This window comes from Uranotaenia lowii, chromosome 2 (assembly GCF_029784155.1).
Source record: "Uranotaenia lowii strain MFRU-FL chromosome 2, ASM2978415v1, whole genome shotgun sequence".
Taxonomy (NCBI): domain Eukaryota; kingdom Metazoa; phylum Arthropoda; class Insecta; order Diptera; family Culicidae; genus Uranotaenia; species Uranotaenia lowii.
In genome coordinates, this window is record NC_073692.1 from 407,859,985 (window position 1) to 407,870,981 (window position 10,997).

The 10,997-nt window shown below is 29.0% G+C and overlaps 1 protein-coding gene across 4 annotated transcripts in view; it reads left to right on the forward strand.

Annotated features, from left to right (window-relative positions):
* The window catches only part of LOC129749259 (atypical protein kinase C), a 438,832-nt gene that overhangs the window by 93,029 nt on the left and 334,806 nt on the right, over positions 1 to 10,997 (forward strand). The gene's annotated exons all lie outside the window — the stretch shown is intronic.

Below are 10,997 nucleotides of genomic sequence, written 5' to 3' on the forward strand. Positions count from 1 at the left end.
AATTAGAAAAATGACAAAAATGCCTAAAATGACAAAAATTACAAAAATGACAAAAAATGACATAAATGACAAAATGACAAAATGACAAAAGTGACAAAAATAACAAAAAATGACAAAAATGACCAAAATGACAAAAATGACTAAAATGACCCAAACGAGAAAAATGACAGAACTGGAAGACATAACAGAAATTGAAGACATGGCGAAAATGACAAAGTTGACAAAAATGATACAAAATGCATAAATGCGTCTCAAATGTACGGAAAAATAGCCCAAAATGGCCAAAAAATTAAAAATAACAAAAATGGCCAAAAAATTAAAAATGACAAAAATGACGAAGAAAATGAAAAAGAAAAATGTCAAAGAAACATGACAAATAACACAAAAATAAAAAAAAATTACAAAAATAAAAAAAAACAAAAAAAAATGACAAAATGACAAAAATAACAAAAATGACAAAAATTAACAAAATGACAAAAATGACAAAAAACGACAAAAATGACAAAAATGACAAAAATGACAGAACTGAAAGACATGGCGAAAATGACAAAGTTGACAAAAATGACAAAAATGACAAAAATGACAAAAATGACAAAAATGACAAAAATGACAAAAATGACAAAAATGACAAAAATGACAAAAATGACAAAAATGACAAAAATGACAAAAATGACAATAATGACAATAATGACAATAATGACAAAAATGACAAAAATGATAAACATGAAGAACATGACGAAAAGGACAAAAATGGCAAAAATGACAAAAATGACAAAAATGACAAAAATGACAAAAATGAAAAAAAATGACATAAATGACACAAATGACAAAACTGACAAAAATGACAAAAATGACAAAATGACAAAAATGAGAAAAATTACAAAAATGACAGAAATGACAAAAATTACAAAAATTACAAAAAGGACATAAATAACAAAAATTACAAAAATGACAAAAATGACAAAAATGACAAAAATGACAAAAATGACAAAAATGACAAAAATGTCGAAAATGACGAAAATGACGAAAATAACGAAAATGACAAAAATGACACAAATGACAAAAATGACAAAAAAGGAAAAAAGGACAAAAAGGACAAAAATGAAAAAAAATGACAAAGTGAAAAAATTGCAAAAATGACAAAAATGACAAAAATGACACAAATGTCAAAAATGACAAAAATGACAAAAATGACGAAATCGACAAAATGACGAAAATGACAAAAATGACAAAAATGACAAAAATGACAAAAATGACAAAAATGGAAAAAATGGAAAAAAGGACAAAAAGGACAAAAATGACAAAGTGAAAAAAATTGCAAAAATGACAAAAATGACAAAAATGACACAAATGACAAAAATGACAAAAATGTCAAAAATGACATAAATGACAAAAATGACAGAAATGAAAAAAATGACAAAAATGACAAAATTGACAAAAATGACAAAAATGACAAAAATGACTTAAATTACTAAAATGACAAAAAAAATCACTGAAACAACAAAAATGATTAAAAAGACATACACCGTCTTAGCCGATTTAGGCTTTACAGACGGAATAAATGACGTGGACAACTTAAGATTAACATTTAACATCCAGTACCGAGATGGGAATCGAACCCATGCCATCAGTGGACCAGCGATTACCGTCTTACCACGCTAACCACTCGACCACCGAGACGTACAAATGATAATTATGCCAGTAATGGAATAAATGGCAAAAATGATAAAAATGACGAAAAAAAATGACTTAAAAAACAAAAAAAAATTGAATGTTTAAATGATTCAAATGATTTAATTGCAAAAATGGCAAAAATGACAAAAATAACACAAACGAAATAAATGACAAAAAAGGTAAAAATGATCCAAATGACAAAACGAAAAAAAAATACAAAAAGACAATATCGTTTGAATGTTGCACATAAGGGCGCAGAAATGACCAAAATAAGATACATATACATTTTTGGTCGAATTTTTTAAACTAATCATAAACAATTTCTAGATTTGCACAAAAAACTGGCTTGTGCAAAATTTCAGCTTAAGCGTACTTCTTCTAAAGTAAGGTTGCCAGATTGGTTTTATCCGGGTTTGCCTGGATATTTAATATAAAATTTGAGAAATGTACGGTCCGGCCCGGTTGCCGGGATTTCTTTGGGAAAACCGGAAATTTTTATTTTCATTCTTAAATCAAACTGAAAAAAAAAACAAATTGGATTGTAAGTTTTATTAAATTTATGCGCCCAAAACGAAAGTTTTTTAAGCAAGTTTTATTGAAATGATCATGAAAGGATTTTTGAAATTCATAAATATGAATTGAAATATATATAATAAATTTAGATGCAAAAAAATTTGTTTCAAGTTTTTCTTCTTCATTTTTGATGAGTAATTCCTAGCTTTTGATTAGACTTGACCGGTTATTGCCCAGATTTCGGTCAAAAATTTTGAAATCAAATGTCCGGATTTTGCCAGGTTTTTAGATAAAATAGACTTGATTTATCCGTTCCGGATTCTTGGAGAAAAAATTCTGGCAACCTTATTCTCGAGGTGTCTCAGAGCGCTCAAAGTTTCAATTTTTGGGCCCTCAATAATCACCAAAGGGGTGGCCAACTGGAAATCGGGAAAATTGAAATTTTAATTAGGATTCCAAATGACTTAAAAATGTATGAAACGTCGAGAGTTGGTGCTATTTCGATTTTTTTTTTTCCAAAAATCGACTTTCTGGGAGTTCCCGGTTTTCCGGAAAACCACTTAGTCCTAAAATTAGATTTTTGGCCCAAACTACACCATCACGTATAAACTTAGGTTACCAGAATTTTTTCCGCACCTATCCTGGCCGGACAAATTCGGGCAATATTATTTAAAAAAAAAACCTGGCAAAATTCGGGGATTTGATTTAGAAATTTACGACCGAAAATCCGGGCAATATCCGGCCAAATTCTGTAAAAATCAAGATATTTTTCGGAAAAAAATCAGGAAAAAGAATGGAAAAAAATGTTTTTCATCAAAATTCATCGACAAATTTTAAATCGTATTTCAAGCTTCCAAAAACCATTATAATTATTTTTATAAAACTTGCTCAAAAAATTTCGTTCTTCGAGGCATAAGAAAAAAATTTCACAACACAATTTGTTCATGTTTGTTTGATTTGGCATTTTTCAATAAAAACTGGCCAACCGGGTCGGGCCAGACTGTTTCTAAATTCTACATTTAATATGCGGGCAAACCCGGATAAAACGGGGAAATCTGGCAACTTTAGTATAAACGGATGGGCGTAATAAAGTGAAATTTGGTATCCAAGGGTTTTCCGGATCAGAGATGATTTGTATAATAGTTTCAAAAATCTCACTTTCTATGGAAGGGAGGCCCCCATACAAAATTAACTTCAAATGGGGCACCATTCGAGCAAATTTTAAGACGAATTTTATAAAAATTGATCTGGCGTGACCTGGCGTATGTGGGATGCCCGAGAAGTCGAAAAACGGTTGCCAGAAAAACAGTCAGAAATATTTGACTTTTTTATCACATCCTCTTTTCATATTTTCGGATTGAGCTTGAAAAAACCTCTGTCATTCCATTCACTTCATTTAATCAATAATCTTCACTTTTATTCAAATTTTAACTCACTTTTTTGTCCTCTAGGACTTATTTAATGATTTACCATGTAAACTTTGGTCGAATAGCTGATTTCCAGTTGTTTTTGGGTATTCCACTGGGACTTTTCTGGATTTATCTCGATCCTGTCCAAAAAAATTTGTCCATGAACTTCAGCATTTAACGCTATCTCATAAACCACTTGACAGATTATCACCACATTTTGTACACGCACACATTACATTACTACGTAGGCTTCACTGAAAATTTCATCAATTTCCATCCATGCATTCATAAGTTATTCACAAAATAAAGTGTTGCATTTTTTTTTTCGAATACACTCCATAGTATGTGATTTAAATCTTTCAGGTGTAACGAAAAAGGATTTGACTCTGTTTCTAAATGCATGAGTCAAAGAATGATTGAAGTTCCCCCAGTTTACGGTACTTTCATCGCTGCATTATCCTAACGTTTACGAAAAACAGTTTGATTTTACCCTGGAATAGCTGAATATATTCTGTTCGGATAATATTCAAACCAGGTTTTTAACTATTCCTTGTATCAGCCAGTAGCAGATCAAAGCTAAAATATTTATTTATAATGCATGTTAGATAGGTTTTTCAGAAAATATGCGAATAAAGGAACTTACAATTTTAGTTTCGCACATGAGGTTTTTCTCAAGCAGACTGCCTGACCTTAGTGAAATTTGTGAGATAAATCTGGATGTACAACAAACTTGATAAGCAAATCTTGAGTCAATCGTAAAGGGAGATCGAGTACTTACAGTTTGATATTTCCAATTATCGAAAACTAATTTTTGTTCACACGTGGCAAACGATATATGTTTTGTTCGTGAGCTGCAATAGAAATTTGCCTGTAAATCAAACAATATTGTATGTTTCACGTATTTTTGGCAATGTAAAAGGTTTAACCTGATTAAATGAAATGGCTTTACTTCATCCACGACCAATCACTTAACTTTCTATTGTACTCATTTGAACTATAATCTTCAATTTAACTTTTCCTCTACTTGAACTTTTCTCTGCTTAACTTTCCTCTACTTCTTTTACAATCTGATCTTAGAATGACTTTAATTTTCCTACTCTCTTTTTTTCTTCCGATTTACTGCTTTTCCTCACTCATGACATTCGTGACATTCAGCTGACATTTTGTCTTTTCGACAGGGCCGTCCATCGAGCCCAGCGGTGTTGATCGTAACATATTCATTGAATAAGTTATCAAAATGCATCGCTTAAAATAATTATGCCACACCATGTTCTTCTGAATTTTTTGGCTTTTTAAAATAATATTTTAATAATCAATTTTCTATGATTTTCTATGATTTATATGAATGGCCTAAAATTCAACACTAGTTTTGAGTAAGCCATATAATATCGGAAAAACATATGTAGGCATATGGGGCCATATGAGAGCTAATTTCTTATTTTTATCGCATTTGGCATCTCTGGATACACATCTGTTTTACAAAAGCTAACGAACAAGAAGAATCATTGTACCCTACAAACTCCCCAAAACGGTCGTCATCGGCACCTGATTAAATATTAGAGCTGACGTAAATTTGAAAACATATTTGAAAAAAAAACTCTGAAACAGTCACAAATGAATTTTTAAGAGGAGCACACAAAAATCGCTGAACCAAAGATTAAAACCGATTGGATTCAATCTCTTCCTGGTGTCTGTCGCGGATTCTTCTTTTAGCAAATGATTTCAGATACATACTTATGAGTGTACCTTCCGGAGGAGATTGTGGTTAATTTTGTTCCCCAAACAATTTTCTCGCCCCGTCATCATGATGATCTTTGTGAATTGCGAAGAAGCCCGAGGGGGCTGGGCTTTATTAATTTGTTGCAAAGATCAGCGTTTGAGTTTTTTCTTCCATTTTCGGGCGAAACTCAATCATAGATTAACCATTCTCGTTGATCTACCGCGGAATGGAATGAATCCGATTAAATCAAACGCGCGCTCTTACCACGTCAAGAATTCCCAATCCAAAGCAGTTAGATCGTGATTCTATAATGAAGACGCATTGAGTGGAACCGACAAACGACGCCGGCGACGAAATCATTGTGACCGCAGCTATTATTATGTCCCTTCACCCTCTAATCTAAAGTTGAGTGGTTTTGCCGAATTTCGAGTCGATTGAATCGTCCATTCATTGAGGTGGCAAATTCGAGTTCGGTTGAAGTACCACATTGAAAAACAAACAAATCAAACAAAGATTTTCTAAGCAATCACTAGAAAGTTTGCCGACTAATTGAACATTTCTAAAATTGTTAAAAATAAAACGAGAACAAAGGGTTACTCACTGTAAAACGGTATCAACAATAAATTCCTGATGAGACACATTAGTTAGTATCGGAATGTACGCAACTCAGCACACATTTTAATGGAAGCGCTCAACTGCGGCGATGATTCGCGTATGATATTTATGTAGAGCGCGCGAAACTTAACTGGAGAGCAAAACTGGTTCTGCATCATCATCACATACTCGGTAGGTATAAGTCAGCTGAAGCTGATCTATTCTATTCTTGGTCAGAAACGCTTCAGGTTGACCTTTGTCGCGAGGGTTCCGCGTAATTGATTCTGGTTCATCGATCTTCCATTCCGAGACAAGGGACGTAGGTCAAAGGTTTGATTCAAGGATCTACAAAGACAACAGGAAAAAAATCGAAAAAAAATGATTTCAAAAATCATAATTTCGATTTTTTTTATTACAAAGGGAGTCTTCATTAAGGGAATCCAAGGTTTAAAATATAACATAACTAACAAGAGGTTTTAAGTAATATTTTAAGTTGAATTATTAAAGTGGAAAAAACTACCAAAATTTAAAACCCAAAATGATAAAAATGCCATTAATGATAAAAACGACAAAAAATGCCTGAATTGACAAAAATAACAAAAATAACAAAAATGACAAAAACGACAAAAATGGCAAAAATGACAAAAGTGACGAAAATGACAAAAATGACAAAAGTGTCGAAAATGACAAAAATGACAAAAAATGACAACAATCACAAAAATGACAAAAATGACAAAAATGACAAAAATGACAAAAATGACAAAAATGACAAAAATGACAAAAATGACAAAAATGACAAAAATGACAAAAATGACAAAAGTGACAAAAATGATAAAAATGGCAAAAGTGGCAAAATTTGCAAAAGTGGCGAAATTGACAAAAATGACAAAAATGACAAAAATGACAAAAATGACAAAAATGACAAAAGTGAGGAAAATGACAAAAGAATTTACTCAAATTTTAAGAAGTAAAATTTAATAGATTGAAATTTTGCAGTTAAAATCTGATTCTATTCAACTGGATCCAAATTTAAGATTTTAGTTTGGAATTTGGCTCTGCAATATCAATAATGTTAACGGTATGACACTCCCAACAATTTTGTCACGGGAAGACAACATGTTTCTTTATCAGCAAATTCTTTTTATTAAAAATCGATTCCACAATTGAAATAATGGATGATTTTTTTAAAAACAACAATTATTTCATTTTAACAGACGAAATTTTTCAAATAAATTTCTATTCTATCTTACATTTGTGATTATCATTTGAATTGTGCATTGTATAAAAACTGACTTGCAATTTGAATTTCTCCACAAAATAGTCGTCTTGATAATTTTATCTTAGTTGTAAAACTTTTTAACTAGCTGAAACTGAAATGAAAAAAAAAAACTAAAAAAAATTGAAAAAAAATTTAAAAATATAAAAAAAATTAAAAAAAAACATAGAAAAAAAAATAAAAATAAAAAAAGAAATTCAAAAAAAATTTAAAAAAAAAAAATTAAAAAAAATTAAAAAAGAATAAAAAAAAATTTAAAAAAAAATTAAAAAAAAATTTAAAGAAATAAAAAAAAAATAAAAAAAAAATAAAAATAAATATGAAAATAAAAATAAAAAAAAATAAAAAAAAATAAAAAAAAATAAAAAAAATATTAAAAAAATAAAAAAAAATTTAAAAAAAAAATAAAAAAAAAATTAAAAAAAAATAAGAAAACATTGAAAGAAAAAAAAAATAAAAATAAAAAAAAATAAAAAAAATAAAAAAAAATAAAAAAAATTAAAAAAAATTAGGAAAAAAAAAAGAAAAAAAATTAAAAAAAATTAAATAAAATAAAAAAAATTAAATAAAATAAAAAATAAATAAAAAAAATAAAAAAAAAATAATTAAAAAAAAATCAAAAAAATTTAAAAAATAAAAAAAAATTTAAAAAATAAAAAAAAATTTAGAAAAAATATAAAAAAAAATAAAAAAATTTTGTTTAAAAAAATAAAAAAAAAATCAAAAAAAATGAATAAAAAATTTTAAAAAAAAATCAAAAAAAATTAATTAAAAAAAATTGATAAAAAAAATTGATAAAAAAAATTAATAAAAAACAAGAAAATAGAAAAAATTAAATTAAAAAAGAAATAAAAAAATTTAAAACAAAAAAAATAAAACAAACAAAAGAAAAAAAAAGGAAAAAAAAATGAAAAAAAAAATAAAAAATAAATTAAAAATGAAAAGAAAATAACAAAATAAAAAGTGAAAAAAATAAAAAATGAAATAAAAAAAATTGGAAAAAATTTCAAATAAATAAAAAAAAAAAAATAAAAAAATAAAAAAATAAAAAAAAAATAAAAAAATACTAAAAAGTTATAAAAAAAATAAACAAAAATAAAAAAAAAATTAGAAAAAAGAAAACACTATTTAAAAATAGAAACAAATTGAAAAAATAAAATAAAATAGAAAAATAATTAACAAAATAAAATAAAATAGAAAAAAAATTAACAAAATAAAAAAAAATAACAAAATGGATAAAACAATCGAAAACACAATTGCTTGTATAGAAAAAAGGAGTATAAAAAAAAAACCGTCAAAATTCTTATTCCGTGGTGTTTTTTGAATTTATCAAGCCAGCTATCACTGGCACAAATTTTTCGTTTCCATTGAGTGACCTTTTTAAATCTAGTGCTTTAACTTTGAGCATCTCGTTTGAAACCAATTCGTTTGCTTCTCTCCGTAGTAAAAACCATGCGTATAGTTTATCATCAAGATCAGGATTTTTTAATTCGCTTAATTTTTTTTTTGATTAACATACGTTCTTGATGCGAATTCTTCCACGTTTTCTTTATTATTTTTTATCCTCGTTAAAGTCGACTTATGGATGTTGTAGCTTCTGCAGATCTCTGTCGGTGTCTTGCCAACTTGGAGTTCATTTAAAATTAATCATTTTGTTTTCAAAGAAATTGATACTCTGCCTTTCTTCTCCATTTTTACGGAAGAATTAAAATTAAAATTAAAAATAAAACCAGGGTTGCTTGTACAGAATTTTTGGAATAAAAAAAGTTGCTAATGCAGAGGTTCCTTGAATAGAATGTTGCTTGTGTTAAGGTTGCTTATAAAGAATGCTCACTGTAAATGAAAAAAAAAAGAAAATAATTTAAACAATAAAAATAAAAAATTAAAATGATCAAAAAATAGAAGAATAGAATAGAATAGAAGAAAATTCGAACAAAATTAAATTTTTTTTCAAAAAAAAAAAAATGGAAAAAAATTAAAAAAAAGAAAAAGAAAAAAAAAATGAAAAATGAAAGAAAAAACAAATTAAAATAAAATTGTTGTTGTTTTCATTTTCCGGGATTTTCGTCCTCGCGGATGATTCATCCTTTGTTTATTAAAATGAAAAAGAAAAAAAAGACTTCGAAATAAACCAAGTTAGATTGTCCCTATTTTCAAAGTTGATTTTCAAGGCACTTTCTGGTTCAAAATCGATGTTGGGTCTTTTGATTTTTATAAATTTTGTAAACTTTGTCCATGTCCGTCAATGAATTGTTCAAAATTGACTATAATATGTTTTGTCAAATCAAGTTGACAGTTTAGGCTTACAAGGCACATCAAACACAAAAAATGAAACGGAAATTAAAATTTCATTCCTCATGTTGTTGACAGTGCTATCAATAATCAAAAGCAACGAGATTTGTATCCAAGAAGTGTTTACAATCCGCCACTCTTGGTTGGATTGAGTTTTCGTCTCGGCTTCTCGAGCCCCGACAAATCTCTAACCGGCTGCTGTGTTGTGGTAAGAAGCTTCATTGCAATTTCGGAAAACTCTCATCGTAACCCCTTGCCTCCCCCATCATCCTGAGATGTCATTCGGAGGAGTGTAATTCCATGTCACTCCAGTTACCAAACTCAAACCACAACCAAAGCCTCCAAATTGGCTCCAGTTCGAAGTCTTCCAAGAATGTTGGGCTTGGCAGTGTGACAAAATTTCGTTCGTTTGTGTCGCTGCGCTGTCTTGTTAGCGCGAACACAAACAAATGGAAGAAATCTCACTCCCTCGACGACGACGACGACGCCCACACCGGAAACAATAAGGAAAAGTGCATAGTAACAGTGATTTTTCGGATTTTTCGCGGTCGCTCCCTTTGAGAGAAGTCATCACTAGCACTCGGTACGGCTAGTCTAGCCTAGCGCTTTCGGTGACAGTTTAAGTGGCTGACAGAGCTTGGCAGCTTTTTCCCTTTGTTGATTCTCTTTTTTTTTTCGTTTATCATCTGGGGAAAGCTTCAAACAGAACTTTTTCCCAAATGATTATGTCTGCTTGATTCGGATGACTTCAAGGGTCAATTTGTAATTAAATTGCTGTCAAAAAAAGGGATAATAGTTCTAAATTTTCTTTGAATTAGATCTGAAAATACAGATTTGAAGAATCCTGATGACTAAGAATTAAGGGGACTAAGAACTAAGAACTACGAACTAAGAACTAAGAACTAAGAACTAAGAACTAAGAACTAAGAACTAAGAACTTAGAACTAAGAACTAAGAACTAAGAACTAAGAACTAAGAACTAAGAACTAAGAACTAAGAACTAAGAACTAAGAACTAAGAACTAAGAACTAAGAACTAAGAACTAAGAACTAAGAACTAAGATCTAAGAACTAAGAACTAAGAACTAACAACTAAGAACTAAGAACTAAGAACTAAGAACTAAGAACTAAGAACTAAGAACTAAGAACTAAGAACTAAGAACTAAGAACTAAGAACTAAGAACTAAGAACTAAGAACTAAGAACTAAGAATTAAGAACTAAGAACTAAGAACTAAGAACTAAGAACTAAGAACTAAGAACTAAGAACTAAGAACTAAGAACTAAGAACTAAGAACTAAGAACTAAGAACTAAGAACTAAGAACTAAGAACTAAGAACTAAGAACTAAGAACTAAGAACTAAGAACTAAGAACTAAGAACTAAGAACTAAGAACTAAGAACTAAGAACTAAGAACTAAGAACTAAGAACTAAGAACTAAGAACTAAGAACTAAGAACTAAGAACTAAGAACTAAGAACTAAGAACTAAGAACTAAGAACTAAGAACTAAGAACTAAGAAC